Genomic DNA, 21,632 nt, shown 5'->3' with positions numbered 1-21,632 from the left:
CCAAGCACTTTAACCACTCTGCCAACAGGACAGATTAGCGACTTTAAAATTATTTTAATCCTAGGACTCATTGAGATTAGTCTGCATCCTGTTTATCATCAGGGGGATTCACCATAAGGGCAGCTTTCTGGAGAGAAAAGATTTTTTTCAGAGGCTGATCCTTAGGGTGGTGGGGAGCAGTGCCTTTCACCAGTCCCTCGTACAGATAGGTAAGTGGGGTCTGGGAGAAGGCGGCTTTGGGTGCTTTTCACAGACCTTGGCCTATGCCAAACATTCGAGGAGTTTACAGACATTCAGAGAGAGCTTAAGATATACCAGTCCATTCCCACCTAATAACATATTGCTGTGTGTGTGTCTTTGTGTATGTGGTATATATGCATGTATGTGTACGTGTGTCTGTATGTGTGTATGTATCTATATATGTGTGTGTGTGTGTGTGTGGTATGTACGTATGAGTGTGCATGTGTGTGTGTATATGCAATGCATATGTGTATGTGAGCATATGCAGTGCATATTTGTTTATGTCTATGTGTGTATGTGTGTATTTAATGGTATAATGCAGGCCATAAGGCCCCAGGGCATCAGAGAAAGGAGAGATTTCTGGGGTTCAGAGTAGCCCAAAGCCTTCCTGGAGGAGGTGGAACTTGATCTGTCTTTCATGGGGCCAGGCAGAGGGCAGGAAGAAAGGCATTCCAGGTAACTGAGGAGAGGCAAAGATCCGGAGGTGGGAGCAGCCTGGTGTGGTGCTCAGGGACAGTCTGACCTGACTACAGAGGAGGCCATCTGTTGAGGGGCCAAAGAGAGAGGGCCAGTTAGGGAGGAGGACTTCTGTGTAGGGCCTGGAAAGCCAGGGAAGAGTTTGGACTTGGCATGCCAAGCTATAGCTGCATCTATAGATGCTTTGTGTGCAGTTGTCCAGGCAGAAAGTATAGGTATGGACCTCACTGGAGACAGCAGTTGCAAAGGCCCAGTAGTTAGAATGGATGTGGCATTTGTGGTGAGTGGTGCAGAGGAGAAAGGTTCCTGTTGGAGGGAAGAAGGAGATATGATTGGAGGCAGAAACTGGAAGGTGGGGAGGCAGAGAGAACTTGAGAGGTGAGGAGAGGGTACCTGAACAGATTCTGCATCTCCTAGTGTCCAAGGCCCTGGAAATACTCCCTAGGGGAGCCTCAGATTTTTCTCTTGAGTTCCCAGGGCCCAATTTCCATCCATTTTGTCTGGAATCTATAGAATTTTTGCTGGTGATTAAGTTTCCCCAATCGAAATTGGCTATGATCAAAATGTGAGACATCCTCTCTTAGGGGGCGCTTAGATCTGATGAGAAGGGGTTGTTGTTGTTGGGTGCCATCAAGTCGATTGTGACTCCTATCACTCCCATGTGACAGAGTAGAGTCGCCCCATAGGGTTTTCTAAAATCTTTATGGGAGCAGATCTCCAGGTCTTTATCCTGAGGAGTCGCTGAGTTGGTTCAAACCTCTGACCTTTTGGTAGCAGCCAAGCACTTAACCATTGTACCGTCAGAGCTCCTTGAGAAGGGGTTAGGTGCTCCCATTCCATCTCCTGTCCTGCCTGGTAGCTCCCTCCAGCCCATCACCCCGGGGCAGAGATAGGGAGGGCCAGGGAAAGGTTTGCAGGGGTAGGGTGACTGGCCTCTGAGGGAGGGCTGGCCTGCTGTTATTCCTTTGTCATGGGAAGTGGAGGAGCTGGAAAGGAAACGCCGGGTGGTCTGATGGTCAGGATGGCCTCATTCCTGGGAATGGTTGCCACGAAGCATTTTCCCTGGCTTCTCCATAACAGTGGCTGTTCCTTCCCAGAATGTTACGAAAACCTGCAATTACTGAGCCACCTCTGAGTGGGAGTGTGCAGACCACCTCTTCTTTCTTCCAAGATACACTGAGGCAGGGCCGGTTAGTGCAGAAAGCGGGTCCTCTCCCACAGAAGCCGTCAGCCTTCTGGCTCAGCCACTCGGGTGGGGGCTGTGGTTGGTTAGCCAGGTGATGCTGTATTTCATGTCTGGGATGAGGAAGGTGAAGGAGGCCTGTTCCTCTCCTGCCTGAGCAAGCCATCCTCCCCCTGCTCTCACCATGCTCTGGGCCTCTCGGCAGACACCACGTGCCCCGGGGCAGGCCCCTCTTCTTCCACCAGCTGCTCCAAGCGAAGTCAGGGCGGCAAGTAGATCCCAGCTAACGCTTTCTAGCTGTGTTATCTTGAGCAAGTTACTTAACCTCTCTATGCCTGTTTCCTTAGCTGTAAAATAAGGATAATAAGGTTGGTATCTATCCCATGATTGAAGAAGTTAATTTACATTACGTCATTAGAGCAGTGCCTTGCACATAGAAAGTACCATACAGTTGTCATTTATTATCATAGCTATCATCATCATCATTATTATTATTATTGGGAACTGGGGCCCAGAGAGGTGTTTCATTAACCCAGTGACGCACAGCTAATAGCCACAGAGCTGGAGTGGAGCACAGTGGCCCACCTCTCTGGCCAGTGTCCCCTCTGTTACTCTGCCCCTCCCTCCCCTTTGGTACCTGCTGCCAGGCAGTGGGTCTTCAGTGGGTCTAAATTAGGGCTTTGAACCTGTTTGTTCTGTTCAAACCCCTGCTGAGAATTTGCATTTCTAACAAGTTCCCTGCTGAGAATTTGCATTTTTACTCCAGATATACTGAATCAGAATCTATAGTTTAACAAGATCCCCAGGTGATTCTTATGTATAACTTCCTGGGTACTTGTTAGAAATGCAGATTATCAGCAGGGGTACAAACCAGAATGAACCAATTTGAAGCCCTGGTCTAAAGTGCCACCAGGCTATCAGGCTGAAATGAGAGTGATTTCCTCCAGGCCCAGCCCTATCCCAGAGCTCTACAGCCGGCACTGGCCCCATCTGCCCCCACCTGCACCTCAGCCAGCATCACTTCCCCTCCTAGCCAGGGCCTGTATTTAGAGGCCTGCCTTGTTTTCCCACATAAAGGAAATGGGCTTGCTGGATAGTACTGAGTGACTCTTTCCTCTGCTATCCTGGCCTCATGCTCACTTCCCCTCAGGGCCCTGCTCGGCCCAGGAGGAGGCGCTGTATGGCTCCTCCCGAGCAGCAGGCAGTGAGCAAGTGCTACTGGGACCACAGGGCCTTGTGGCCTGACTTCTGGGCCTCCACGAAGCCCTCCTCATCCCCCAGCCCAGAAACCACTTCTCAGGGCTCACACCCCCAAAAAGAACCTCACCGCTCATTTCCAGTCTAGCCTAATACTCACTGAACTGAGCCAGATGGGGGCAGAAGAATACACCATGGCCCTGCCTGCACTCCAGGAATGAGCTGAGGACACAGGCTGTAAACCCAGGTACATTCACTGTCCACACCTGGGGAAAGATCACAGGGAAAGAGAGCGTTCACTGGGGGCGGGGGCGACCAGACAGTTCTCTGGGGGAGGTGGGACTTGCGCTCCCTCCCCCTCCCCACCCCAGAGACACGTGGGGAGAGAGTTCTGATGGGGGAATGACAAGGACGCTCGCTGGGAGAGGACAGGAGCAAGGCAGATTAGAAGACAGTACCTCGGAACCTGCGGTAGATTATGCTTTGGGACTTCCTGGGGGGTGAGCTGGAGAGTCCAAACCTCCTGAGTGCCACATCCAGGAGCTGTAACCCTGAGGTAGTGAGGAAGATGCTGAGCTTGCCACTGGAGACCTAGAGATGTCTTCTGGGCTCACACAGAGGGAGCGAGAGCACTGTGCCGAGAGTCCTGACTGGGCGGCTGCTGTTTCCCGCAATGTAGCAGCAGTGGCAGCAGCTACTCATGGAGCCCTGCTCTGTGTCAGACACTGGGCCAAGTGACATCTCTTGTAACCCTCACAACCTTATGCAATGGGCCTTAGCATCACTAAACCAGTTACCGTGGAGTCAGTTGTGACTCATGGTGACCCCATGTGTGTCAGAGTAGAACTGTGCTCCATAGGGTTCTCAGTGGCTGATTTTTGGAAGTAGATCGCCAGGCCTTTTTTCTGAGGGGCCCCTGAGTGGACTCAAACCTCCAACCTTTTGGTTAGCAGCTGAGTGCATTAACCGTTTGCACCACCCAGGGACTCCTTATCATTATTATACCTCCATTTTACAAACGGGGAAACTGAAGCACAGAGTGGTAAGAGCCTTGTCCGGAGGCGCACAGCTAAGAAGTGATAGGGCCCTGATTTGGACCCTTGCCAAAGGTATTTTCTTCACCATGAGAGCTGCACGCCGTAGGACCCCTACGTAGGTGTGGCGTGAGCACTGGTGCTTAATGGAGATCAGAGAAACCTGCCCAAGGCTCCGCCGTTCGGCCCATTTATCACTCAGCAGCCCCTCGGGCCACTTTGGTGGTTTGACCATTATGCAGTTTTAAATTATTTTTATTCTTAGTCAAATATTTAATTTTTACCCATAATGGACAGTTGGTTAAGGGCAGGAAGCATTAAAGAACACTGATATTAAAAGGCTGGTTCATGAGGAACATCAAAGTGGTAATAACTGCAAATATGCCTTGAGGTGCTCTGCCCCAGATCCGTGAGTCTGTCCATCTGGTCGGAGTTCTGAGTGGCAGCTCCGGAAGACTGCAGAGAGTCACATCCCCAGGCCACCCAGCCTGGACGGCAGCCATCTGAGTCTGGGGTGTCAAGACCATCCCTGCTCACGGCGTGTTGTTTGGGCAGAAGCAATTGCAAGCGCTTCTTGAAAACACTAGGGCCTCATCATTTAGAAACAAAGCCAGAAAATTATAAAAACAAATGAGTTGATTTTTATACAAAAACATAAAATTCAAGAATTCCAAAGAGTGGGCCACTAAATCAGTTTTTGGTTTTCATTTCTTTTTATGCCTTATATAGTCAAACTTTAGCCTACATTCTAGTGGGTATCTGGTGCCAAAGCCACAATATAATGGTAATATGTCATTTTAAAATTTCTTTGTAGACAATCTTGTTTTTGCTTTCATAACTCATTTAAAATAAATGAAGGAGAGAATGCTTCGCTTGACAAGTGAGGGAAGGTTAAAATGTGCCTTAATTCATGAATGTTATTAAAGATCATGTTAAACATGAACCTTATAACTCAGTCTGAATAACATAATCTAAAAATCATGTTTTATGTAAAATAACTTCTTGATCATGTTGTTGGGTGCCGTCTAGTTGATTTTCGACTCATAGTGACCCCATGTGACAGAATAGAACTGCCCCACAGGGTTTCCTAGGCTATAATCTTTACGGAAACAGATCACCAGTTCTCTCTCCCTTTATGGGAAGGAGCCCTGGTTTGCAGTGGTTAAGCACTCAGCTGCTAACCAAAAGGTTGGTGGTTCAAACCCGCCAGCTGCTCTGCAGGAGAAAGATGTGGCAGTCTGTTTCCATAAAGATTACAGCCTTGGAAACCCTATGGGGCAGTTCCACTCTGTACTGTAGGGTCACTAAGAGTTGGAACTGACTCGCTGGCAATGGGTTAATCTTTATGGGAGCAAGCAGATCGTCAGGTCTTTCCCCCCCCCATAGTGGTGGAGTGAGTTCAAACTGCCATCCTTTCAGTTAACAGCTGAGTGCTTTACCGTTGCGCCACCAGAGCTCCTAAATACTCCACTCATTTCTTTAAAACAAAGACATTTTTCTTCCATAACCTCAGTTCAATGTCCAAAATCAGGAAACTACCATTGATACGATACTGTTCTTGAATCTACAAACCGTACTCCTGTCTCTCCAGTGACCCTAGATCATAGAGTGCATTCAATTGTCATGCCTCTTTAGTCTCTTTTAAGCTGGAACAGTTTCCAAGTCTTTCTTTGTATTTCCTGACATTGACATTTTTTAAATTTTTTTAGAATAAGGCTAGTTATTTTGTAGTAGGTCCCTCAATTTGGGCTTCTCTGATATTTCCTCATCATTAGATGGAGGTTATCGGAACTTTTGGAAGAAATCCCACAGAAATTATGTTGTGTCTTTCTCAGTGCATGGTATCAGGAGGTATGCTGTCCTTTAATCCCATTACTGGCGATGTGAGCTTTGATTACTCGGTTAAGGTGGTGTCTGCCAAGTTTCTCCACTGTTATGTTACGTTATTTCCCTTTGTAATTAAGAAGTATTTTGTGGGGAGATACTTTGAGACTATGTAAAGTATCTTGTTTTTCCTCAAACTTTCATCCACTGGCATCCATTGATGACACTTGCCTGAAACAATTATTATTATGATGGTTGCCAAATGGTGAGTTTCTAATTCCATCATTCCTTCTAAATTTACTAGTTAACTTTCTACCATAAGGGAGCATCTTTGGTTGATTTTAAACTCACTGCTCTAAGCCTCTAAGGAGCCCTGGTGTTGCAATGGTTAAGCGCTTGGCTGCTAACCAAAGGTCAGCAGTTCAAACCCACCAGTGGCTCCAGGGGAGAAAAGACCTGGTGATCTGCTTCTGTAAAGATTACAGCCTAGGAAACTGTATGGGGAAGTTCTACTCTGTCCTATAGGGTCACTATGAGTTGGGATCAACTTGATGGCATCCAACAACAACAGTAGATGTAAGCCTCAGGACACAAGCATTTGGGAGCTAAGGAGAATAAGGCCTCCTTAGCCATCTGCATGCCCCTGAATATATACATTGAACCCTGGCTGAGTGGGAGTTTAATATGAAAGCTACCAGCTCCCTGCTACAACTGTCTTTGCAATTTGGAAGATTCTGGCCCAAGGAACCATCTGCCGGAAAGCTGTGTCCCGACATGGATGAGCTGGTGCCACAGTACCTAACATGCGTGAAGCTGTTGAGTGGCCCCTCCTCTGTGGTAGCATCTGACCGTGGACTTGTCATTTCCACCAACCCTGGCTGAAAAATGTGGCCTGAGGGAGGCCTGACTCCAGCTAACTCCATTTCACATTTCCTCCCCTTCCCCAGATGGAAAAACAGCCCTTCAGGGACGGCGCAAACCTGTCAGTAATGAAGTTGTGAGAGGAGGAGGCTGCCCCAGGAGGGTGGCTGGGATGTGATGGCTAATGGAGTGAGGCAGGCAGGCAGCCGGCAGCGTTTCCCCAGAGAGCCTGGAAGCCCAGTGGTGCTCAGCTGCCCACTAACAAAACCAGCCCAAGCACTGAGCTGAGCTCCTCTGCTTCCCCTATAATGGAGCCACCTTTGCTTCACCTGGAACTCTTTTCCCAGAGCCCCTCCCCCTTCACTTTGCTACCCCCACCACCCCGTGGCTTGCCAAGAAGGCCTGGGTACACCTCCCAGCCTGGCCCAAGGCAGAGTGGTATATTGGCAGTGTTCATCACAGCTCTGTCCCCTTGCCTGTTTTCCAGGACCTGGGTACTCCCCTTCTTCCCTTTTTCAAGTGCACCTCTCGTGTGTCCCATCCCTTTATGGTGCTATGTCTGGGATTCTGAGGTCACAGCTTTCCTATCTGATAAAATACTCTGGGTTAACCGGACAGTTCTAAATCCTTCTCCCTTTCTTTCGTCTCCCAAAACATGTACGTTGATTGAAATGGGGGTGTGGTGATGATCTCGAAGTATGGTAGGTGATTAATGGTGGGGCTTGCAGGTGCCTCCGGGACAAGCGCCCTGTCTCACGCCTTGCCTCACGGACAGCTACCTGTATAGGAGGGCCCAACTTGCAAGGAAGAGTCGGGAATTGGGTGGGAGGGAGCATTTTCAGCAAGGATTTTAGGCCAGTGTGTGGCGAAATGATGGTTGTGGCCACACAGCACGGTGGGTGGAGAGAATCCTCGCTGCGGCCATGGTCTTCCCATCCTGATACAGAGCTCAAAGACCTGGGTGAGAAGCTGGGCCCAGCCCTCCCCCAGCCCTGACCCCAGGGCCCAGCCACAGCTCCTCTGCAGGGCTGGGGAGTGCTTCTCCCCACCCCCACTTCTCTGTCCCCTTCACCATACTACTGCACATGTTTCTGCTAGTCTCTGTCTGTAGAGTGTTATTTCCTATTCTGTGGGTCCTTCCATCCACCCCACCTCCTCCAGGAAGCCTTCCTGGCCCCTATCCTCAGAACTCATCAGATGCTATGTTTTGCCTTTTGCTATTTGTCTTAATTACCTAGTGCTGCTGTAACACAAATATCACAAGTGGTTGGCTTTAAAGAACAAAAGTTTATTTTCTTACATTTCTGGAAGCTGAAAGTCCAAATCAGGGCCCCCGCCATGTCGATTCCTTTCTTGTTGATAGCCCCAGACATTCCTTCATCACTTAGCTTATAGATGATCCTCAAATGGTATCCGTCTCCCCCCACACCCCTCCCCATGTGTTCTCCTGTCTCTATGTCTAATCTACTCTTTCTGTAACTCAGAAATGATTAAATTTAGAACCCACCCTACTCAGGTATGCACTCATTAACATAACAAAGAAAAGTATGTCCAAACAGGATTACATCCACAAGTATAGAGTGTTAGGATTCCAACACATATTCTGGGAGGACACATTTAATACATAACATTGTTGTTCATATTTTTTGAGTGAACATAGCAATCCTGCCATCAGATTCGAAGATCCTCGAGCGCAGGAACCATATGTTATACTGCTTTGTATCCGCCTCAGCCATCTACACCGAACAGGTACACAAGTGTCTGATAATCAACTGACTCGTTTTAGGATTGCAAAGTAAGACTCTACTTGGTGGCATGTGGCTCTACCCTGATTTCAGGAGAGAGGCCAGCCTGAGAGACAGTATTCTAACTGTCATTTCTTTTACATTTATTCGTTGGATCAAATGTAGTTTTTAATGAATAAAGAGTAAACTGCAGTTGAGGAGGGAGCTATGGGCAGCCAGCTTGGCAACCAGTACTGAGCCTCCAACACCCCATCTCCTTGCCCCAGTAAGCTCCCCAGTGGGTTGTTGTTAGCTGCCGTCAAGTTGGCCCCCAATTCATGGTGACTCCATGCACAAAGGGATTGGACCATTTTGATCCATAGCATTTTCATTGGTTGATTTTCAGAAGTAGACCGCCAGGCCTTTCTTCCTAGTTCATCTTAGTCTGAAAATGCCACTAAAACCTGTTAAGCATCATAGCAACACATGAGCCTCCACTGACAGACAGGTGTTGGCTGTGCATGAAGTGCATTGGCCAGAATTGAACTCAGATCACCCTTAGGACCAGAGTTAGAAAGGAAGCCAGAAGCTGGGCTTCTGGATGTTTCTTCCTGGACTACTATCACTTGAAGCAGCCATTGTCCCCCCGCAGCCTCAGTTCTCCCACCTGTGCTATGGATGTGCTGATGCTTACCACTTTCTCTGCATATCTGGAGGATTCCTGCTATATTGCTTGCAAAACCCACAACATAATATTCTTACAGGCAAACACTAATATAGTACTTACATGCATCAACTCCTTTAAAATTCACGACAACCCTATGACCTAGGTACTACGTTTGTCTCCATGTTACAGATGAAGACACTAAGGCCCAGAGAGGTTAAGGAACTTGCCCAAGGTTGCACAGCTAGAAGTACAGAGCCAAGATGTGAACTCAGGGAATCTGGTTCTGAAGTCCTTACTTTGAACTACTACAGGGTGCTGCCTCTCAGTAATACCCTGGGGATTTTTATTGGGCCCTTTCTGTGTTCCAGGCAGTGAGGGGCTGTTCAAGAAGGCCAAGTTCATACTCACAGCTGGGCCTCCTCTGTTCTTTAGGAAGAGTGGGTAGGAGCTGGCTGAATCTCGAGGTTCCAGAAGGTGGCATAGCCAGATTTTGCTTCCTGGTTGATTTTCGTGACTCAGCCAATTTAGCCACAGATACTAAGAGCCAGAAAAGCGAGCATCCCATTTGAGACTTACCTGCAACCACGGCAGGTCTCTGCCAGCCTCTGCAGTGAGCCTCCGGGGTAGGCGCGTCATTCGAGGGATGCCCCAACCCGCCAGCAGGCTGCAGTGAGGGTCGGCAGGCCAGACCTCAGAGCTGCAGGGCTTGGCTGGGCCAAGGGGAAGGGCGGTTCTCTCTGCAGCCTGAATGGCTCACTAGAACAGCCCCACATTCTTCCCATGACATCACTCTGCCTCTGGATGTTTGAGGTCAAGGATTCTTGGAATGCCTGATTCACCCTGGAACAAAAATACTACCTTGTATTTATAATGTGTCTTTGTTCCCCAAAGGCTTTCCCGGCTTTATTTCATTGTAACCTCAGGCCAGCCTTGGGATCAAGGCAGGAATCAGAGAGAAGGTGGGAACCCATCTCATGAAGTGCCTTGAGTGGGATTGGTATGCCCATTTTGCAGGTAGGAATGCTGAGGCACGGGTAGTTGGATGATTTGCGAAAGTCACCCACTGAATTGGCGCTGGAAAGCCAGGCTGAGAGCCTTGATTTCCAGTGGGGCTGAGCAGAGGGCCTTGAAATGCCTCAGCTGTTGAGTGAGACTCAGATCCCCTACTAATGTCCCAAAGAAAGCTTTTTCCTGTGGCCTCTATGCTGCCCCAGGATGGAGGAAGGCAGTAGGCTCCTGAAGCTCCTCCCTCCCTGCCCCAGGGGAGCCACCCTGAAGATTCCACTCCCCCCTCCCCCACCCCAAAGCCCTGCCCAACAAGCTTGAGCCACAGGAAACAGCAGACAGTGGTGAGGAGAGGATTGTTCCCGGCACAGATGGAAACCTAAGGGCCACTTGTGGCTTCTGTGGTTTTCCCCAGACACAGTGGAGCCAAGCCTGGAAGGCCACATTTCCAAACCTTGACCCAAAGCTTCCGTCCAGAGCCCTCCCAGGCACTCCCCTCCCACAGACCTCAGCTCCCTCACTCCCAGGGGACTCCAGCTAAGCTTTCAGTCCTTGCATTTCCCACCGCACATTCAGCCAAGCTGCGCTGCTGCAAGGACAGCACATAGACCCTCCCCCACTGACCTTTGGCTGAGGTCTGGACTCCCCTTGATGTGGGTTTCAGTGGCTCGGCAGCGGTGTGCGGGCTGCCCCAGGCCTTCAGGACCCTGGAACAGACCTCAAATCCTTGATGCAGGAGAGCATGGTGGTTGACAACACACACTCTCAGGCTAAACTGCCTAAGTTCAAACCCAAACTCTGCCACTTGCAAGCTGTGTGGCCTCAGGCAAGTTACTTACCCTTTCTGTGCCTTGCTGACCTCTCTTTAAAATGAGGTTTACAATAGTACCTCCTCTTAGGGTGAGACAAAAGCCATGCCTGGCACATTGTAAGTGATTCCTTACCATTAGTTGTTTTCATTACTATTACTCCACACCCTTGTGAGCTCAGTTCCCGTGCATCACCTTGGGGCAGCCTCCAGGCAGGGCCAGCTTCATGGGTGTGCGGCTGTGCAAGCGCCCAGGGCCCACACTCAGAAGGACCCACACTTGGTTTAATACTTTGCTGTTGCTGTCTTCCAATTCCTACCATTTTTGAACAAGGGGCCCCGAGTTTTCATTTTGCACTGGGCCTGACACCATGCAGCTGGTCTTGCCTCTAGGCCTCCTGGACCAGGACAGAAGCCCCAGGCTACTGGGCTGCTCTCCCTTTCCTTCATAACTCCTGTCTCTGGTTGCACTAGACAACTGTTTCTGTAATTATGGTATTTGAGTCTGTCTCTCCAAATGGATCCTAAGCTCCGTGGGGGCAGCAGCCCTGTCTGTTGGAGTCCTCATGTGTCCCCAGGGCCTGGCACAGTCCCTGGCTCATCGAAGGACTCAGGCAGCACTTGTGGCATGTGTGAATGCCCAGCCCTACACCAGACCCTGTGGGAGATTTAGAGAAGGGTCTGCCCCATCTGAAGGAAGTGGATGCTTTTAAGGGCAGACAAGCAGAGCTCTCAAAACAGTCTGGGTAGCAGAGATGTGGGCATGGTATAGGGTGGTTCAGACTGCGATCTGAACCTGGAGAGGGGGCCCTGTGGGCTAGGGAGGGCTCTGGGGGCTGCCCTGGGCAGAGCTGGGCCTTGAAGCCCAATGGGATTAGGAGAGGTGCCAAGACACTCCTTAGAGACAGCTGAACAGTCCCTGGGAGTGTGCCAGGAACTGTGTGGCCTTGGGCAAATCCATTGACATCTCTGGTTAAGCTCCAGGGAGTACATGTTTAATGAATGAAAGAATAAGTGAACCAGGCTTTTCTCTGTTCATTCAGTGGTTCATTCATTTACTCATTCATTCATTCACTCTGTAGTTGGTGAGAAAATTCTTTCCCCTGCATGCAGGGTGCAGACGTACCCGCTGACCATCTGATCTCCATCCCAAAGCACCCCTTTAGTCAGGCGAACATCCAATTTCTAAAGCTTTTGATCCGTGGAGTGAAATATCGAACTTCTTACCTGCATTATTGCCTTGGCTGGCAGAGACCTTAGTCTTGAATTATTTCCTGCCTAACTCTCATGAGAAAGAGAGCAGCATATTAACTAGTAAAAAATGTCAGCCTTGAGCATTATGCTCTTTTGAGAACCATCTGTATGGGACCAAATTGACAACAGCAACTTGAAAGGTTAGATGGGAACCTGAGGGGACAGTGATTTTATGTTGATGGGGGAGGAACAACTCAGAAGAGGAGGGTAAGAATAGTTGTACAACTTGAAGAATGTAATCAGTGTCACTGAATTGTACATGTAGAAACTGTTGAATTGGTTATGTTTTGCTGTGTATGTTCTCAACAACAACAACAAAATAAAAATTTTCAAAAAGAATGGAAAATACAACAGAATAAAATATGCTAAATAAAAGAAAGAAAGAAAGAGAGCAGCATTATCAATGGGAGTAGGGGAGTCTGAAGCTTGGCTGACCACCCAAGGCACCAGGAGGGTCCTGGATGCCAGCTAGCCCTCTCCTAGCGGGTGGTTATGAGGACCCTGTGAGAGGAGTGGGCCTGGCACACAGGAAGTGCTGCAGAAGCTTTCTGGTACTGGTGGTGGTGTTACAGTTGTGATGACAGTGACAGTGACCCTGGCACTTGCAGGGTAATTTAGCTGCCCATGTCTTTGTAGTCATGCCCCCCAGTTTCCAAACAGTACCAAGATCTCAGATGAGCAATTGTTCAATCCAGCCATAGAGCATTTTAGACAGTGCATTAGAGCAAAAACACAGACCTGAGTTCAAATGCAGGCTCTGCTGCTAACTAGCTGGGTCACCCTAGAGGAGTAATACCACCTCTCTGAACCTTGGTTTTCTCATCTGTAAAATGGCCATGCTTTCACTCGTGTTATCCTCACAGCTGTCCCTGCAATGGGGACTGACAGTGCTGGGAACAGAGACAGAGAGGCGAAGTCACCCAGAGCCATACAACCAGTGAGGGGCCACGCCAGGATCGGAGCAGGCTGTTGTCTCACAGACAGACGTGGCAAGAAGCCTCCTGAGGGACAGGCTTGGTACACTACAATGGCTGAGTCCAGCCCTGAGCCACGTAGGAACCAGTTGCCATCAAGTCGACTCCAACTCAGGGAGAGCCCATGTGTATAAGAGTAGAACTGTGCTCTATAGGGTTTTCGATGGCTGAGTTTTCAGAAGTAGATTGCCAGGCCTTTCTTCTGAAGCACCTCTGGGTGGACTCAAACCACCAACCTTTCAGTTAGCAGCTGAGCACGTCAACTGTTTACACTACCCAGGGACTCCCAGGTACATAGTAGGTGTCATTTATCACAGGCCCTTAGAATCCTTTTCCCTGTGTTAAGTCAATGTCACATTTTTTTCTCAGCTAGTTCCCTGAAGAAGAGGAAAGTCTCCCATGCCCTCCTCCTTGTTATGCCTCCCAGTCACTCTGCCAACTGCAGCGGGCCCGTGGCGACCTTTGTTTCTGGTCCCATGTGCCGACGCTAAGCTAGGCAGCCCCTGAGCTGCAGAGAAGCCCCTTGGACCTGTGCCTTGGCCTCACCTCAGCTCCTGCTGTTTGGTGGTGACTGAGCAAGGTGGCAGGGCCCCAAGCAGGGGGTGTGGGTGGGCAGGAATGGGGCACCTCAGCTAGGAATAAGCAGTCATCACTTTTCCTGAAGACAAGAAATATGAGCCCAGGCATAGTTTTAAAACCACTTGCCCTAGGAATTTTGCTTTCAGAAATTTTTAAGCAGACCTACAAATTATGTGGTAAATTGTCTGACATCGAGAGAACCATAATAAGTCAGTGGCCCTCGGAGTATCTAGCTTGGAATGATTATGAAATAAAAAATGAACAGAGACATTTGTCTGCATTTGGAACACTGTTAAAACCATTTTCTAAAACAAAATCTGAAGTTAGCTTCCCTATACCCACCTCCCAAAATGCAGCTGTGGCCTTCTGAGAACTTTTTTTTTAATAAAAGAGAGCAGTCTTAGAGTGAAACAAGACATCTGATTTCAGAACCCAAAGAAGAAAAAATAAACTAAATGAGTGATGGGAAAAACATAAACTGACAATTTTCATTCTCAAAAAAAAAAAAACATTATTTCCCTAACAGCAGGTATTGCCAGTAGCACAAATGGAATATTAATCTTATCTCCTAAGCCATTCCCCTGAGAGAAAACTTCCCCAGAGAGGAGATTAGAGCACATAATAAACAGGCAGGGAGGTGGATTCTTGCTCCTTTTGGTTGTATGGTTGCAAAACTTTGTGTCTAGTTTGTCTCCGAAACCTGGGTGTATGTATCTGTGTATCTGAGACAAAATGCAGCTTTCTGGCCCAGCCACTGGGAGCAAAGGCGGTTCATCCCCATCCCAGCCAAACCTAAACCCACAGGTTTCGTGGTGAGCAGCCAGCTGGCCCCTGAAAGAAGGTATCGATGAAACCTAGCGCCAGCAAACACAGAGAAGAGAGGAGCTGGTTTTGGCAGCCCCACCAGAGACCGCTGGCAAATATTTGTGAATGGCCAGAGTAGGGAAGCCTGGCTCTCCATTGTTGGTGGAACAAGGCCCAGCCCCAAGCCTGTTCCAGCGGTTAGTGCCCTCTCAGCCAGTTCAGGGGCGAGGGGTGTGGGCTCTCACGTGGCCGTCACCACTGCAGGTCCCAGCAGTACTTCAGCCCTTCTCTCCTGAGTCTGAGGGCAAATGGGAGACCAACAGGAGGTGGTCAATGGGTGCTGTGATTAGCTGGCAGGCTCGGACACTCCCAGGAGCCCCTGGAAGGCCTTCTGCTGTGAGACTTCATCTCATTGATCCTCAGTTGGCTTATCTGTAAAATAGGAAGAAAGATTCTTGACCTGCCTGCACAGAGAGGCCAGTCCCAGTGATCACTTGCACTGAGAGCTAAGCAGGGCCTTGAGCAGGTGGGAGGAAGAGGGAGAGTAAAGAGAGGCTCGGTGCCCCTTGCCTCCAGTGGCATCTGTACTCTTCCCTGCCCACCGGGCCCACCCAGCTGATCCCGTCCGCCATTCAGCACCATATCAAGCCATCCTTCTTTTGAGTCCATCAGTCTTCCCTGCCTACTTAGGAAGGAACCCTTGAGGGTGGGTTCCCTGGCTCATCTTCCACCCCTGGGCATTCCTCTATTTGTGCTAGTTGAGTGACTGGGCAAAGGAGCTTCCCCCAGCAAGAGTGAGCCCAAGAAAATCCCCTAATGCTGATCGGGCTGGGGCATTCTTGGTCACTGCCATGTAGACAGGGCTTGCTCCAGGGTCTTTCAAACCAGAGAGGATGTAGAATTCCAGGCCCCCCAAAATTTCCAGTTCAGCTTTGCAGGAATGAACAGCAGAAGCTCTGCAAGACCTAGCTGGTTTCACTCTGAAGCCATGACCCCTAGCTGTGTAGAAATGACCTCCTTTCTCCTCCAGGTGGAGAGAATTTTTTTTTGGGCGGGAGTGGGTAGGTGGGTGGGTGGGCAAAAAGAAGGAAATCCCTGATATAACAAGAGAGAAGCCAGACCATTTCAAGGCAGATGCTGGGAAGGGCTTGCTCATCCATCCTTTGGGGGCATTCCTTGAGCCAGAGCTGCAGGCCCCACAAAAATTCTAAATAAGGATGACAAAAGTTGTGAGAATCGAGCATTATCTGCCAGGGAATTTCCAAGGTTCCTCTCTGGGCTTAAAAATAACTCACACTCAGAGAACAAAGAGAGTGGAAGGAGAAAGGCAAATTAGTAGAAAGCAATTTAAAAATAAAAGTAGAGAGAACTCACAAAAAGTCACAGGCTTGTACTGAGTTTTTGTTGAGGATGGAAAAAATTTGAAAATGGGTAGTCGTGATGGTTTAATCACAGGGTGAACATAATTAATGTCACTGAATTGTATGTGTAAAAATGGTTGAACTGACAAATGTTTTGTTATATATACTTACCACAATGAAAAAATTTAAAAAGACTCATTTAGAAGTATATATATATAGAGAGAGAGAGCAATATCATGATAAATGGAGACAAGATTGACATTGTTAAGGATTTCATTTTACTTGGATTCACAATCACTGCCCATGGAAGCAGCAATCAGGAAATCAAATGATGTATGGCAGTGGGTAAATCTGCTGCAGAAGACCTCTTTAGAGTGTTAAAAAGCAAAGATGTCACTCTGAGGACTATGGTGTGCCTGACCCAAGCCATGGTGTTTTCAATCGCCTCATATGCCTGCAAAAGCTGGACAATGAATAAGAAAGACCAAAGAAGAATTGATGGCCTTTGAATTATGGTGTTGGCGAAGAATATTGAATGTGCCATGGACTGCTAGAAGAACAAGTAAGTCTGTCTTGGAAGAAATATAGCCGGAATGCTCCTTGGAAGCGAGGATGGCGAGACTTCGTCTCCTGTACTTTGGACATGTTATCAGGAGGGACCAGTCCCTGGAGAAGGACATCATACTTGGTAAAGTAGAGGGTTAGCAAAAAAGAGGAAGACCCTCAATGAGATGGATTGAAAAATAGCTGCAGCAATGGGCTCAAACATAACAACGATTGTGAAGACGGCACAGGACTGGGCAGTGTTTCGTACTGTTGTACATAGAGTTGCTATGAGTCAGAGTTGTTGGTGGGCAATGGTATTTCTTCCATGTTCTCCCAGTGTGGGTCAGTTTATACCCCTCAGAATGTGCGCTACAAGCTTCTGAGCTGTCCTGAGTCTCAGGCATCTGGGTTTAGGTCTGGGCAATCTGAAGGCCAGTTAGTGATAGAGCCACTGGGAGAATCCTGACTCAATGGCCCCATGTTGCCAGTGGGACGCCACTCTCTGTGGGTGCCCACATGTGCTGAGGATCCCTGCTCAGCTGTCAATGCAAACTGCCTGTCTTTCCCAGAACTTAAAGCATTAGGCCCATTGACAGTCCTTGTTTTTAGAACAAGACCATCAAGGAGTGAAAACGAATCATTCAGGCATGCCAGAGATGTTTTTGAATGGTGGGGCTGCCTCATCCACCCAGGTATAATGTACTGCTCCTGCACCACGAATGTACACCAGAACCCAACGTGACTGAGTTGGGATAACAAGGGTGAAAAATCCCATGCAGACTTTAACGAGGGCCCAGGGCAGACCCAGTCAACAGGAGTCAGCTCAGTGTTCCAGGCTTTTGTAGATATTTTTGTAATGACTGTTCAATCATTAAAATAAATGCAGGCAACTCAAAACCCTGAACATTGTATGTGAAACAAACATAAGAAGATTCTGATAGGTGGGGAGAATAAGGCAGATGTTCTAGGGATCACAGAACTTGAGGAACAACATGGTGGTGAGTTTCCTGGGTTCTCTTTCTGTCTCACATGTCTCAGACTTGGAGCTGAAGAAGCTGGCAACCCTGAAAGGCCAACAGACACAGACAAAAATCCCCAGCAAAAGCCTGCTTTTTCTAGTCAAAGGACCAGGAAAGAGGCAGCCTAGCACAACAGAAAATTTTTAGACAATAGCTGCTGTACTCCAGCCAAATACCACAGAAAAAACTGTGGCCCCACCCCCACTCACACCAGCAAAGGCTGAACGAGGAGCCTAGATTTCCACTCTTGCCAGCTGTAATGAGACACCCCGACATCCCTGCCAGGATAGTGTCAGAGCTGCCGAGTGGGGAGTTGGAACTCCCATCCTGCCCAGAATTAATGAGGAATCCCCCTTGGGTGTCAAACAAGTCCCAGAACTTCTGTCCTCCACCTGGGAGTAACAAGGCAGCACCCCGTTTTCACTACCAAAACAGGGTCAGAGGAAGCCAGCTGAAACAGAAATTAAGTCCAGAGTCTCATAATACCGCAAATTTCCATAATGCCAAAATCCATTGTCATACCAAAAATCAGGGGGATCTCACTCAATCCTGGGTATATACTCAGAAGAAGTGAAAGCAGGAACACAAACTGAAACCTGTACACCAGTGTTCATTGCAGCACTTTTCACAGTAGCCAAACTGTGGAAACAACCGAAATGACCATCAACAGATGAATGGATAAACAAAATGTGGTATAGACATACAATGGAATATTATTCAGCCATGAAGAGAAATGAAGTCCTGTTGCAGGTCACAACGTGGATGAACCTTGAAAACATTTTGCTGAGTGAAATCAGCAAAAAGACAAATACTATATGTCTCACTTATATGAAATAAGCCGATATATAGAAACCAAAGATTGTTAGTGGTTACCAGTGGTGGGAGAGAGGGAGAAAGGAGAAGTTTTTGCTTAGGGGACACTGAGTTTATGTTAATGGTGGTGAAATAATTTGAAAAAGGATAGTGATAAGGGTTGTACAACATGAGGAATGTAATCAATGTTACTGAATTATACACGTAGAAATCGTTGAATTGACAAATGTTTTTTGTGTATATTTTCACCACAGTTAGATAGACAGATAGATGATAGATAGGTAGGTAGATAGACAGATAGATATCATCTATTTAAAAAATCAGGGGTATCTCAAATTGAAAGAAAAAAGACAGTCAATAGACGTCAACACTGAGATGACAGAGTTGTTAGTATTATCTAACAATGATTTTAAGGCAGCCATCATAAAAATTCTTCGAAGAGCAATTAGGAACACACTTGAAACAAATGAAAAATAGATCTCAGCAAAGAAATAGAAGATATAAAGAAGAACCAAATAGAAACTTTAGAACTGAAAAGTATAATCACTGAAAAAAAAAATCAATGGATAGGCTTAACAACAGCATGGAGGGTAGAGGAGGGAGAGAAGTGAACGTGGGTATAAAAGGGCAGCATAAGAGATTCTAATGGTGATGGAAATTCCTGTATTTTGACTGCACCAGTGTTGATATCTGGGCTGTTATATTGCAGTATAGTTTTGTAAGGTGTAAACCCATTGCTGTTGAGTCAATTCCGACTCATAGAGTTGTAAGACATTACCACAGGGGAAAACTGGATAAAGAGTACAAAGAATTTCTCTATATTATTTCTTACAACTGCATGTGAATCTAGAATGATCTCAAAATTAAAAGTTTATTTTTAAAAATACACTTTCACTTAGAAATCACAAATAAAAGGAAGAAGATAATGACAGCTCTCACCCTATCATCCAGAGGTAGCCACTGTTAGTGTTTGGGTCTATATCCTTCCAGATTTTTCAATGCATTTAAATACTTGTCTTAAAAAATGACACCATACTCCACATATTGGAAACCCTGGTGGCATAGTGATTAAGAGCTATGGCTGCTAACCAAAAGGTTGGCAGTTCAAATCCACCAGGCACTCCTTGGAAACTATGGGGCGATTCTACTCTGTCATATAGAGTCGCTATGAGTTGAAATCGACTTGTCAGCAACAGGTTTTTGTTTTTTGTTTTTTGTTTTTTGTTTTTACTCCACATATTATAACTTGTGTTTTCCCCCATCAACAAAAGTGAACCCTTTTGCTGTGTCCCTAATTACTCTACATTCAGTTTTCCACTGTTATAAACACTGCCATGAGGAACATCTTTGTGCCTAAATTTTTGTGCATGTCCTTGATTATTTCCTTTGGATAAATTGCCACCCGTGGAATTGCTACATCAAATGGTTCTCATGTTTTAGAGGGTTTTAAAATAAATTGTCATGTTTCTACTCCTTCTGTACAATGTGATGAGTGTTATATGTTACCATTTCTGTGGAAACAAAAAGACTCACTTAGAAACTTTAATTCATTTCTGAAAACTCTGCCACTAAGTGGCAAGATTTTCAATGAAAAAAATATATTATTTGGGTCCCTGGGTGGTGCAAACGGTTAAGCACTTGACTATTAGCTGAAAGGTTGGCGGTTCAAACTCAGCCAGAGGTGCCTCAGAAGACAGATGTCTTAGTTATCTAGTGCTGCTTTAATAGAAATACCACAAGTGAATGATTTTGACAAACAGAAATTTATTGCTGGCTAGAAATCTGAATTCAGGGCACCAGCTCCAAGGGAAGCCTTTCTCTCTCTGTCAACCTTGGGGGAAGGTCCTTGTCATCATTCTTCCCCTGAATCTAGGAGCTTCTCAGCACAGGGACCCTGAGTCCAAAGGACACAGTCTGCTCCTGACTCTGCTTGGTTGGTGGTAATAAGGTCCCCTGTCTCTCTGCTCCATTCTCTCTTTTATATCTCAAAAGAGATTGACTCAAATACAACCTAATCCTGTAGATTGTGTCCTGCCTTATTGACATAACTGCCTCTAATCCTACCTTATTAACATCATATAAGCTAGGATTTATGACACAGGAAAATTACCTCAGATCACAAAATGGAAGACAACCACACAATACTGAGAATCATGGCCTAGCCAAGCTGACACACATTTTTGGGGGACGCAGTTCAATCCATAACCACAGGCCTGGCGTCTGCTTCCAAAAGGTCTTGAAAACCCTGTGGAGCAATTCTGCTTTGCACACATGGGATCACCATGAGTTGGAATTTATTCGACAGCAACTAACAAATAACAACTACCACTAAGTGGAAAGCTTTTCAATGAAAAAATAAACAAAATTATTAATTTTAATGGGAAAAATTGAGTTTAACCCCAACCTAAGGTACCACCACATTTCCATAGATGAATAATATTAATTGAACAATGAAACCAAGTTTATGCAAGTAATAACAATTTGAAAGTCAGTAAATACAGTTTGCTCATAAAATGCAATGCACTGAAAGTCTATTGTACCCGCCAAAGGGCTGGTTTGTGGAGGAGGGTGTGCGGGCTCATTCTTTAGAAGGTAAAGTCTTCTTTCTTTAAATTTTCTTCACCAACTTTACAATTTTTGAGGGGTTCATGTTTATCTTGCACTCCAACTGCACTTCAGATTAAGTTGTGGCACAGACAACACCTTGAGGGTAAAATAAAGGTTAAGCACAAGAGTGCTTCGAGTGACGTGGACGCAGCCCTTGTACACAACAGACTGAAGGGTCACAAAGAATAGCCCTTCCCACTCCCTTGCTTGGTCCACAAATCTAAGCATCTGGAGTTCGCCCCGTGACGCACAACTCAAATTTGTTCCATATGATGTTCTCTGCTTAAAAAGTGTTATGTCAAGTAAATTGATGAGCCTGTCTTGGCCTAAAACCATAATGTTGAAATATCACTTCTTATAGCATATTTGTTTAGTAGGTTTTTGGGTTAAAATGTCAGTGTACCCCCGCAAAAAAAGGAGTGTTTTGAAAAGTTATATAACTTTTCAAGAGCCATTTTGATGAAGAGTCATTACCAGGGTAATTGTTAGGAGAGGCAAGTCTGTGTATACATCTTTGCTTGAACCTGCTAGAATGTCTGGAAGATTCACAGAATGGTAATAATTGCTTCAGGAGGACATAACTGGGGTAGCTAGGGACAGAGGCAGGAGAGTTCCCTGCATAATCTCTTGTATCTTTTTCATTTTGTTCCCTATG

At 46.8% G+C, this 21,632-nt stretch overlaps 1 protein-coding gene across 2 annotated transcripts in view; it reads left to right on the top strand.

Annotated features, from left to right (window-relative positions):
• CTIF (cap binding complex dependent translation initiation factor) overlaps positions 1–21,632 on the top strand; it is a 312,637-nt gene that overhangs the window by 181,143 nt on the left and 109,862 nt on the right. The gene's annotated exons all lie outside the window — the stretch shown is intronic.

This window comes from Trichechus manatus, unplaced genomic scaffold, assembly GCF_000243295.1.
Source record: "Trichechus manatus latirostris isolate Lorelei unplaced genomic scaffold, TriManLat1.0 scaffold00272, whole genome shotgun sequence".
Classification (NCBI taxonomy): domain Eukaryota; kingdom Metazoa; phylum Chordata; class Mammalia; order Sirenia; family Trichechidae; genus Trichechus; species Trichechus manatus.
This window is presented reverse-complemented; position numbering and strand designations above follow the sequence as displayed.